Here is an 8,825-nt window from a genome sequence, read left to right as displayed (position 1 = left end):
CCAGAACCGCAGCGCCCGGGGGAGCTGCATGGCCAGACTGGGCGCCCGGCAGTGGCGGAAGGGGCCGGCCGATTCGCCGGTGGTACCCGGATGGGGGCCTGCGACGCCAGCCCCGCGCGGGGAGGGCGGAGGGGGCCGGCGCCGCGGAGAGCTGGGGTCGCCTCTCTGCCTCGCAGCGCTCTGTCCCCGGCTGCGCTCCAGACCGGGAGGCCTCCTGCGGCCTTTGGCAGCCCTCAGTTATTTCCCGTGGCGCGGCCTTTCCCGCCCCACGCTCTGAGATGAGGGTGAGATTGGGATCTGCCTGTAAGCATTCCATGGCCCGTGGTCTTCTAAGGATCCGTGTGTTTAGTTTTGCAAAGAGCTTTCAAAACAGTTCTGATTACAAAATATTTGGAAAGAGCGAGATGTACAAGAGTGAGACCATGTCCATCTGTATAATTAGATGTCTTATTTACTTTGCTTTTTTAAAAAGTGGCAAAGTCTCGAATTTTTAACAATGGTTTTATGCCTAGAAATGGAAACCAGCTGATTTTTGCAGATTAAAGCACTGGTAGGAGTAAAATGGGAAGAAAAGCAATTTACTTAATGGAGCGGGGGGGTGGGGGCTTGACGTTGGAACAGAATTCTACCGGACTTTTAAGTGCAAAGAAGCCATGCAGTAAGGAAAATTAGGTGCACCCCTCAAATTAATGTAGCCTGTTTCGCGAATACCACTTGTCTGATCTTAAATGCATCCTAGAATGGGAATGGCAGCAAAGACGACCTTGGCACAACCACAGGAGTTGACATAAAGACCATACACAGGCTTGTTACTCTGATTCTAAAATGATTCTAGCAAGTTGAGTATATGATTTGCACACTCAGCAATTAGAGAGGTCCAACAGGTTCCCCTAACATTCACTACCCTGAGGTTGTGCAGGTGAGTAAGACAGGTTTTTTACTTAAGGAACTGATAACCTAACAGAGAAAGAAACATGAGTATCTGCAATAATTAATACACTAAAAACTGCAACAACAACAGCAACAGAAGTAACCCACGCCTGTATTGAAGGGGATAAGAATACGCCACCCCAAAATATGTCACTTGGGCATTAAGATTTGGGGCTGGGAGCAATTGAGAAACAGCAATGAAAGAATTTTGCCCTCCTCCTATATGCTAAAAGCAGGGCATAAATTTCACTTGGTGAAGGTGACATAAATCTCCATTTGTAAAGATGTTCCCCTCTTCCAGAAAAAATAGAAGTTCTATTAGCAGAAAAGAGTAACTCTTATCTGCATAACGAACCTTATTAAACTACCTTTTATTTACCAAACATTCCCTAGTCACTACCTGAAAGCAGAGATAAAGTCTTAGTATTTCTAAGTGCATAGAGGTTATTCAATGAATAGTTGCTGAAAAAATGAAACTTTTAAAGGCATCAAATTTGTTTAAGTATTCAGATTTGTCAAAAAAGAAAGCAACACACCTAAATAAATTTCATAAAAAAAGAAACCATGTCATAAGTAATGATGTCCTAAAGCTTCACCAGCCTGAGGCAAAGAACAGCTGACCTTGACATTAATATGTGAATGTTAATTGCTAAATGAACCTACCTGCTCTCACCAGAACTCCAGCTCCTGGTGAAATACCTGCAAAATACATCTGGGGTCCTAAATGGTGTCTGGCACGACTAATGAATCTTTCAGGCTGCCATCCATCCCTTTGCCTCTCTGAGCCCCTCCAGTTCAGTCTCCTTTCCAGGAAGCCCTCAGTCCTCACCAGACATCAGCTGATTGGTGGGTTCACCTGACCACAGGATCAGCTCAGTCCTCAGGGTTACAATCTCTTGCAAATGAGAACACCAGTTTTCCCCCGTACTTTACATTCTGCTTGGTGGTGTTGAGAGAGACACGGAGACCGAGACAACAGACCCAAGATGGAGTCACTTATGCTAAGTGTCATGTCAGTAAACCAGGACTTCATATCTAACCTAACTACAATTTCAGCCTCTCCCAGTAATGTAATCTTAAACCAGTAAATCTGGAATTTCTTGGTCAGCAATAGTGAGGTAATCCACTTGACAGACCCCTTCTATCCCCCGAAGAAAGATGATGTAATTTGCCCTTTCCTTGTCCCTGTCCCCTTCTGACTATAAAAGTCTCACATTTTGTTCAGCTCTTCGGATCTCCTTTTTATTTGCTAGTTGGTATGCTACCCCTTTTCATGAATCACTGAATAAAGTCAGTTTGATCTTCAAATGTATTCAGCTGGGTTTTGTTTTTTAACAATGCATAAGGTGACACAGAAGATTATTTGGATCTCAGAGAGAATTCATTGAGATAGCATGTTCCCTTTGTTAAAAACAAGACAATAGGCCCAGAACAGAGTCACTTATGTCAAGCCCCACATCACCAAACCAAGACTTAATTATAGTTTCAACTGTCCTAGAAATGGAATCTTAAAGCAGTCAGTCAGGAGTCACCTGATCAGCACTAGTTAAGGAATCTGTCTGATAGACCCCACACGGAAAGTAACCTTGCAAGAATCCACACGGTTTTTGTTCCTAGTATAACCTCCTTGTTCCCCATCCCTTCTGCTTAGAACAGTCTTTCATTTTGTACAGCTCCCCACCCAGAGCTCCTTCCCCCCTGCTAGATTAGATGCTACCAGCTTCAAATCAATGTTTGCTCAAATAAACTCCTAAAAATTTAACATGCCTCAGTTTATCTTTTAGCAGTGCACACACACAGCCTTTTTCTCCCCAAAGGACAATGTACAGGGCCAAGAGAACTGGTTTGGAAGGGTTCCGGTTCAAGCTGCAACCACACTCCTGGTCTACCACCCCCTCTGACCTTCAGGGCCTGCTGTTGAATTGGCCCATGCATCTGGCCGACTCCATGCTGTATGGTGAGCTCTCTCTTCAGGCCCCTCAGTTCTCTCTTGTGCTACAGTCTCATCCCCATGCATTTCTACCACAACCACTGTTGCTGCTTTAGTTTTTGTCCTAGAAGGTTCTTTGGTCCTCCCAATAAACTACACCTACAAATGGTTATCAAAAAAAAAAAAAAAATTAAGTCATGCAGTTCCACAAGACATAGCCAGATATCAGTAGGAAGTCAACTGCGGCCCTTGGTCATCCAGGGCAACTCGGATGACATTTCATTTTGTTGGATGAGGAATATGTGTTTAACAATAAAACATGTTTGTTTTTAAATTAATGTTTGAGTATAATACTTAAAAAATGTTTATTACATTAAAAAGAATAACAAAGGGGAAAAGGAAGACCGCATTTATTACATTTTTTAAAAATCACACCTATCTACTAATAGATTTATTTCAGTAGCCAGTCACAATTAAAGGGTCTGAAAGTAATTAAATATCAAGATGCAACATGTTAAATTATTTTAAATATTTCTGACTTCAAATTTCTAATTTCTAATTTATGTAAGTAACTTGTGTTGTTTTATACAATTTTTAAATTCAGAAAAACTCATGGAATAACATTTAAAATTAACTAATACATCAAGCAGAAGTATATCTCTCTGGATATAGACATACCTACACATGCTTGTGCACGCACACATGTGCTACAGTATGTATTTTATAAGAATAGAATGATGTTGCACCTGCCCTTATAACCTGCTTCTTTCCTTTCAATATATTGTGACTGATTTTTCAGTCATTAAATATTCTTATATACCATAATTTCAATGGCTGAATATTAAATCTTTATGCAAATGTATTTCCTGGAGTACGCAATATTCATTCATCCTGTCCATCTCAGCTGCTCCATCAGCTTTCCCTGCTTATGTGTGTTATGAGGACAAGCACTAAGGTTCATGCAAGGAGGCCCACACTTGGAAGGTTCCCTAAGCTGCTGACATACATTTGCTCTGATGGGAAGGTGCAGAGACAAGTACTCCTGTCTACAGGTGTCTCATGTACACCTAATGCCTCATGATTATTAGATACCTCTCGGTCCTTCCATCTCTTTCAACATGCATCTACATTTAACAAATGCATGTTTCCTTATTCACCATTGATCTCTATGTAATACATCTTCATTCATTTCATCTTTTCTTCTGTAACAGAAGAAACAGTTATAACAGTTTTCTTGTCTTAACAGATCTGAATATTCTTCTATAACAGATCTGAAATGCAAGTGCATCTTACAAATCTAATGCAATTCTCTATCTAATCTGCTGCCATTTCAGCAAACCTTTCTAACTCACCTTGGATTTCAATTTAGCATCAGAAAATCTCCAGAAAGCCTGACCTTGACTTCTGGATTGTATTTAATTCTCCTAGCACTGAATAGCTCTTACTCTGTTTCCAAGGTAACAATAAAAGGAAAAGGTTGTTTACCTGTCTAGATACTCCTCTTGGTTTTGAGATTTGTACTTTTCCCACCCACTTAGCTCCTTATTAAAACTCCTCATTGTGGGCGGTGCCTCGTGGTTCAGTCAGTTGAGTGTCTGACTCTTGATTTCGGCTTAGGTCATGATCTCAGTGTCCTGGGATAGAGCCCCCTCATCAGGCTCCGTGCTCAGCAGGGAGTCTGCTTGAGGATTCTGTCCCTTTCCCTCTGCCCCCTCCCCCTGCTCACAAGCACTCTCTCTCTCTCTCCAAAAAATAAATAAATCTTTAAAAAATTAAAATTAAAAAAAGATAAAATAAAATAAACCTCCTTTACTTGGAATGTATCTTTGTATTCACCCTTGCTCTTCTTACTTCCTTCAAAATTAATTATTGATTTAATTTATATATATAAATTAACGTGTGTGTGTGTATAGAAGGGAACTGCAGCAATGGGATCCCTTTGGCTATGTGTTCATCTAAAGGTCTCAGCCCCACTTGGCCTATCCTTAGGGCCAATAAGTGTCTTCACCTTCTTCCCCCGACCCCGGAGTTTTTTGTGGACAGCCCTGAAATCTGAATTTCCACAGTAGGTATCCACAAAAGGCACAGCCCTCCCTTCCTGCTCAAGAACCCTCACCACATATATTACAGGTGGAGTGACCAACTGTCCTGGTTTGCCAAGGACTGTTCAGTTTTAGCACTGAAAGTCTCATGTCCCAGGAAACCCCTCAATCCCGAGACCACTATCACCCTAATACAGATCAAAAGAAATGAGATAATGTGTCCAAAGGATAAGATTTCCTAAGACAGTCAGGAAAGGCTTGGAAGAGGAGGTAATATTTGAGACCGGGTCTGAAAATGAGTGGATTAAGAGAGAGCACAAGGGGGTAACACATTCCAGGCTAGAAGTCAGGACTGTGCAAGTAGATGCAAGAGAGAGTGGGCCTACCAGTTTGACTGGTTCAGGGGACTGGGAGATAAGGCTGGAAAATTTGGTTGGGACCAGATTATAGAAGGTCTTAAATGACAGGATAAGCAATTGGGACTTTATTAACATAAGAATTGGGATTTGCTAAAGACCTCTGACCTTGGAACTGACATGGTGAATGATGGTTTTAGAAAGACACATCTTTCGGGTCTGTGCAGGATTTACTAGGGGAAGGCAGAGGGTTAAATCTCCAAGTCTAGTTAGTTCACTGTGGTTCTATAGTCATCAAGGCATGAGAGGCAGAGACCTGAACTTAGGTGTTGGCCCAGAAATGAAATGAAAGTGCTAGATTTAAGAAATTGCAAAACAATCAATCCCTGGCAAAACTTAGTAAACAGTAATGTGGAGAAAGAGGAAATTGGTTGGCTGGCACCAAGACATTAGAAGTGGGGTGAGTTGGGTGTTCCCAGAGCAATCCAGAATGAAGAGGATGGATGAGAAGTGAGAGGTTGGAGAGAGGGGCAAGTTGAGGGAGCAAGACGGCAGAAAGTGTGTGGGGGGGAATGCAATCCTTCTCATGCCTCAGTCACCTTGAGTAAAATCAGTAATTAAATTCGCCAATTTTAAGTATGAGCAATTTTGTTGTGGAAACCAAAGAGAAGGCCGAGGAACACAGAGCACACAAGCATACCTGTGCTTAGAGGCTGGGAGGGTCCTATGGTTGTTAGCACCTTAGAATTTGCAGCAATTGTACATGGGTGGTTGGACTTTCATGTGCCACAAGAATTTGAGCAGTTTCACTAGCTTTTGAGGGATGGGAGTGCCATTCAACTTGGTTCCATTTAAATGCCCATGGAAAGGAACTAGTAGAAAGAAATACAATAAAGGAGAAAACTGAATAATATTAGGGGTGTAACATCAGAACAAAGGGAAGGCATTGATCTTAGGTAAGAGAAATAGGAAGGATTAGTAGGATAGATGGATTCTGGTAAGTTTTTGGATGGGGATGTGTCAAGGGAGCAACTTTCTAACAATGTCATGAAAATGAGTGGTGGAGTCATTTGCTGGGAGGAGAAGATGCTGAAGGAAGAATCTTGGTGATTTAGAAGTTTTAGAGATGTACAAGTGGTCATTGAAACTATGGGTTTATTTGAGGACACCCAGGGAGACTATATGGAGTTAGGGGATGATGGGGGGAACACTTCCATTGTCTTTGTGATTTCAATCAGAATCTTTTTTTTTTTAAATACATTTCATCAGCTGCCTGAATCACTACATACTTATTACATTTCTTCCTTTCCAGATAAAAATAAGAAATAATCATTGTAAGAATATATTCATCAAGAACGTGATTCTTTTTCTTCAATCAAATGAAATGGGATCATTTAATTATGAGGAATGTAAAAGTTTGTATCATTACTTAGAGATCATAATGTTCTTATATTGTTGGTCTTGAGATAATCTCTATTTTTTTTTAAAGATTTTATTTATTTATTTGACAGAGATAGAGACAGCCAGCGAGAGAGGGAACACAAGCAGGGGGAGTGGGAGAGGAAGAAGCAGGCTCATAGCAGAGGAGCCTGATGTGGGGCTCGATCCCATAACGCCGGGATCACGCCCTGAGCCGAAGGCAGACGCTTAACCGCTGTGCCACGCAGGCACCCCTAATCTCTATTTTTATACACTAAAGCAGTTAGTGCTTCTGACCGCATTTGCATTTTGGTCACATGCCAAATTGTGAGATTAGGCTTAACAGCTCTAATTAGGCTTCCTGAATTTGATTAGTGCTGGGGATTTGTTTCTCATTTGATAGTTTATCCTATAAGACTTAGCTCAAAACCACATGTTTTCTTGGCTATTTTTTATATCATATAAATCCGGTAAACCATCGGCTTTCTAATAGACCATTTTGCATTAACGATTTGTTGTTGTTACTTTCTGGTAAGATCTTCTGAATATTGAAATGAAAGTGTTACAGGCTGTGTCAGATTCTACTTTGTGGGTCATCAGGGCCAAATATTATTTGTCGGTTTCATTGTCCTCTTAATGTGCTAGATGTGGTTTATGTTTGAACCTCTCATTGTCCATTTTAAATGTGTGTGATAATTCTTTTTCAGCAACATAGTAACAGATTATATTAATAGGATATTAATACCTGGGTTAGCAGATTTCACATCTTTCCAAATTTAATCACCTTATTGCTTGCTTGGCATAAGTATTCCTCATTTTTCAGGTGTGTAATTGATATTTAAAACAATATTACACACAATGGCACTGGCAAGACTAATCTTATTTGCATGCTCATCAGAGTACAGTTGGCAACTACATCATGTGCTTTTCTTTGAATCATGTATGAGTTAGATGATATAAGGAATGAAAAAAAATAGAAAAAGTTTAAAAGTGAAAGAAAGAAATAGAATCAGAGTTGGAAGAAACCTGAATCTCTTTTCCCTGACACAGTAAAGGATTTCCTTAGAGATAGTCATCAATTTTAATATATTCACTACCTAACAGCCCTTTGCTTAAATATTATGTGGTTTCAAATCAAAGAATATTTCTTATTTTCTGCTGATCTAGCTATATAATGAAAGAAAGCCAAAATAATTATAATCAACAAAACTGCAAAAATCTCCTCATTATAAGGTGTCAACCCAAGGTCCTGGGACTTTCAATCTTTATCATTTTGTAGTAACACAGTACATTTTCTAAATGTAATTTCTACGTGTAAATAAATAATGTATAATAGTTTATGCCACCTTTTTCTTTAACATTTTTTTTTCCAATTGCAATTTCAAACAGGTATTTTTATCTATATAGCATAATTTGCACTATGGTATGATGCTTTGTGGTATTATGCCAGTCCCCAAATCTTGATCATTTTTAAAAAATTTTTCTTTTAAAGATTTTATTTATTTATTTGACAGAGAGAAAGAGACAGCGAGAGAGGGAACGCAAGCAGGGGGAGTGAAGGAGGGAGAAGCAGGCTTCCCACTGAGCAGAGAGCCCAATGCAGGGCTCGATCCCAGGCCCCTGGGATCATGACTTGAGCCGAAGGCAGACGCTTAACAGCTGAGCCACCCAGGTGCCCCCCAAATCTTGATCATTTTGACAACAGTGGCTTCCAATAGAATGTACTTACAAATATCTTTGGACTTTTTTCCCTCTTTCATTTATATTATTCTCTTGATGCATACATTAAAAGTAAATTTACAAAGTTAAGAGAAACTTGTTTGATTTTAATGACTTTTATTAGTAAAATATCAGATTGTTCTGCAGATTAAAAAAAAAAAGGTAGTGCAAAGGCAAGACATGTGCTCCCCAAAAGCCTTCACTATATTGGATTTACTATTCACTTGTACTTTCCAAGTGTTTACAGTTGCACTTCTTTTTTTTTTCCTTCCCCTATTTTTTTTTAAAGTAAGCTCTACTCCCAACATGGGGCTTGAACTCATGATCCGAGATCAAGAGTCAGCTCATTCCACCTACTTAAGCCAGCCAGGTGCCCCTACAATTATACTTCTCAAATCATCAGCAGCACTGAAATTTTTCTAATAGTCA

The sequence above is a fragment of the Ailuropoda melanoleuca genome, chromosome 10 (assembly GCF_002007445.2).
Source record: "Ailuropoda melanoleuca isolate Jingjing chromosome 10, ASM200744v2, whole genome shotgun sequence".
Lineage (NCBI taxonomy): Eukaryota > Metazoa > Chordata > Mammalia > Carnivora > Ursidae > Ailuropoda > Ailuropoda melanoleuca.
Note: the sequence above shows the minus strand (reverse complement) of the source record.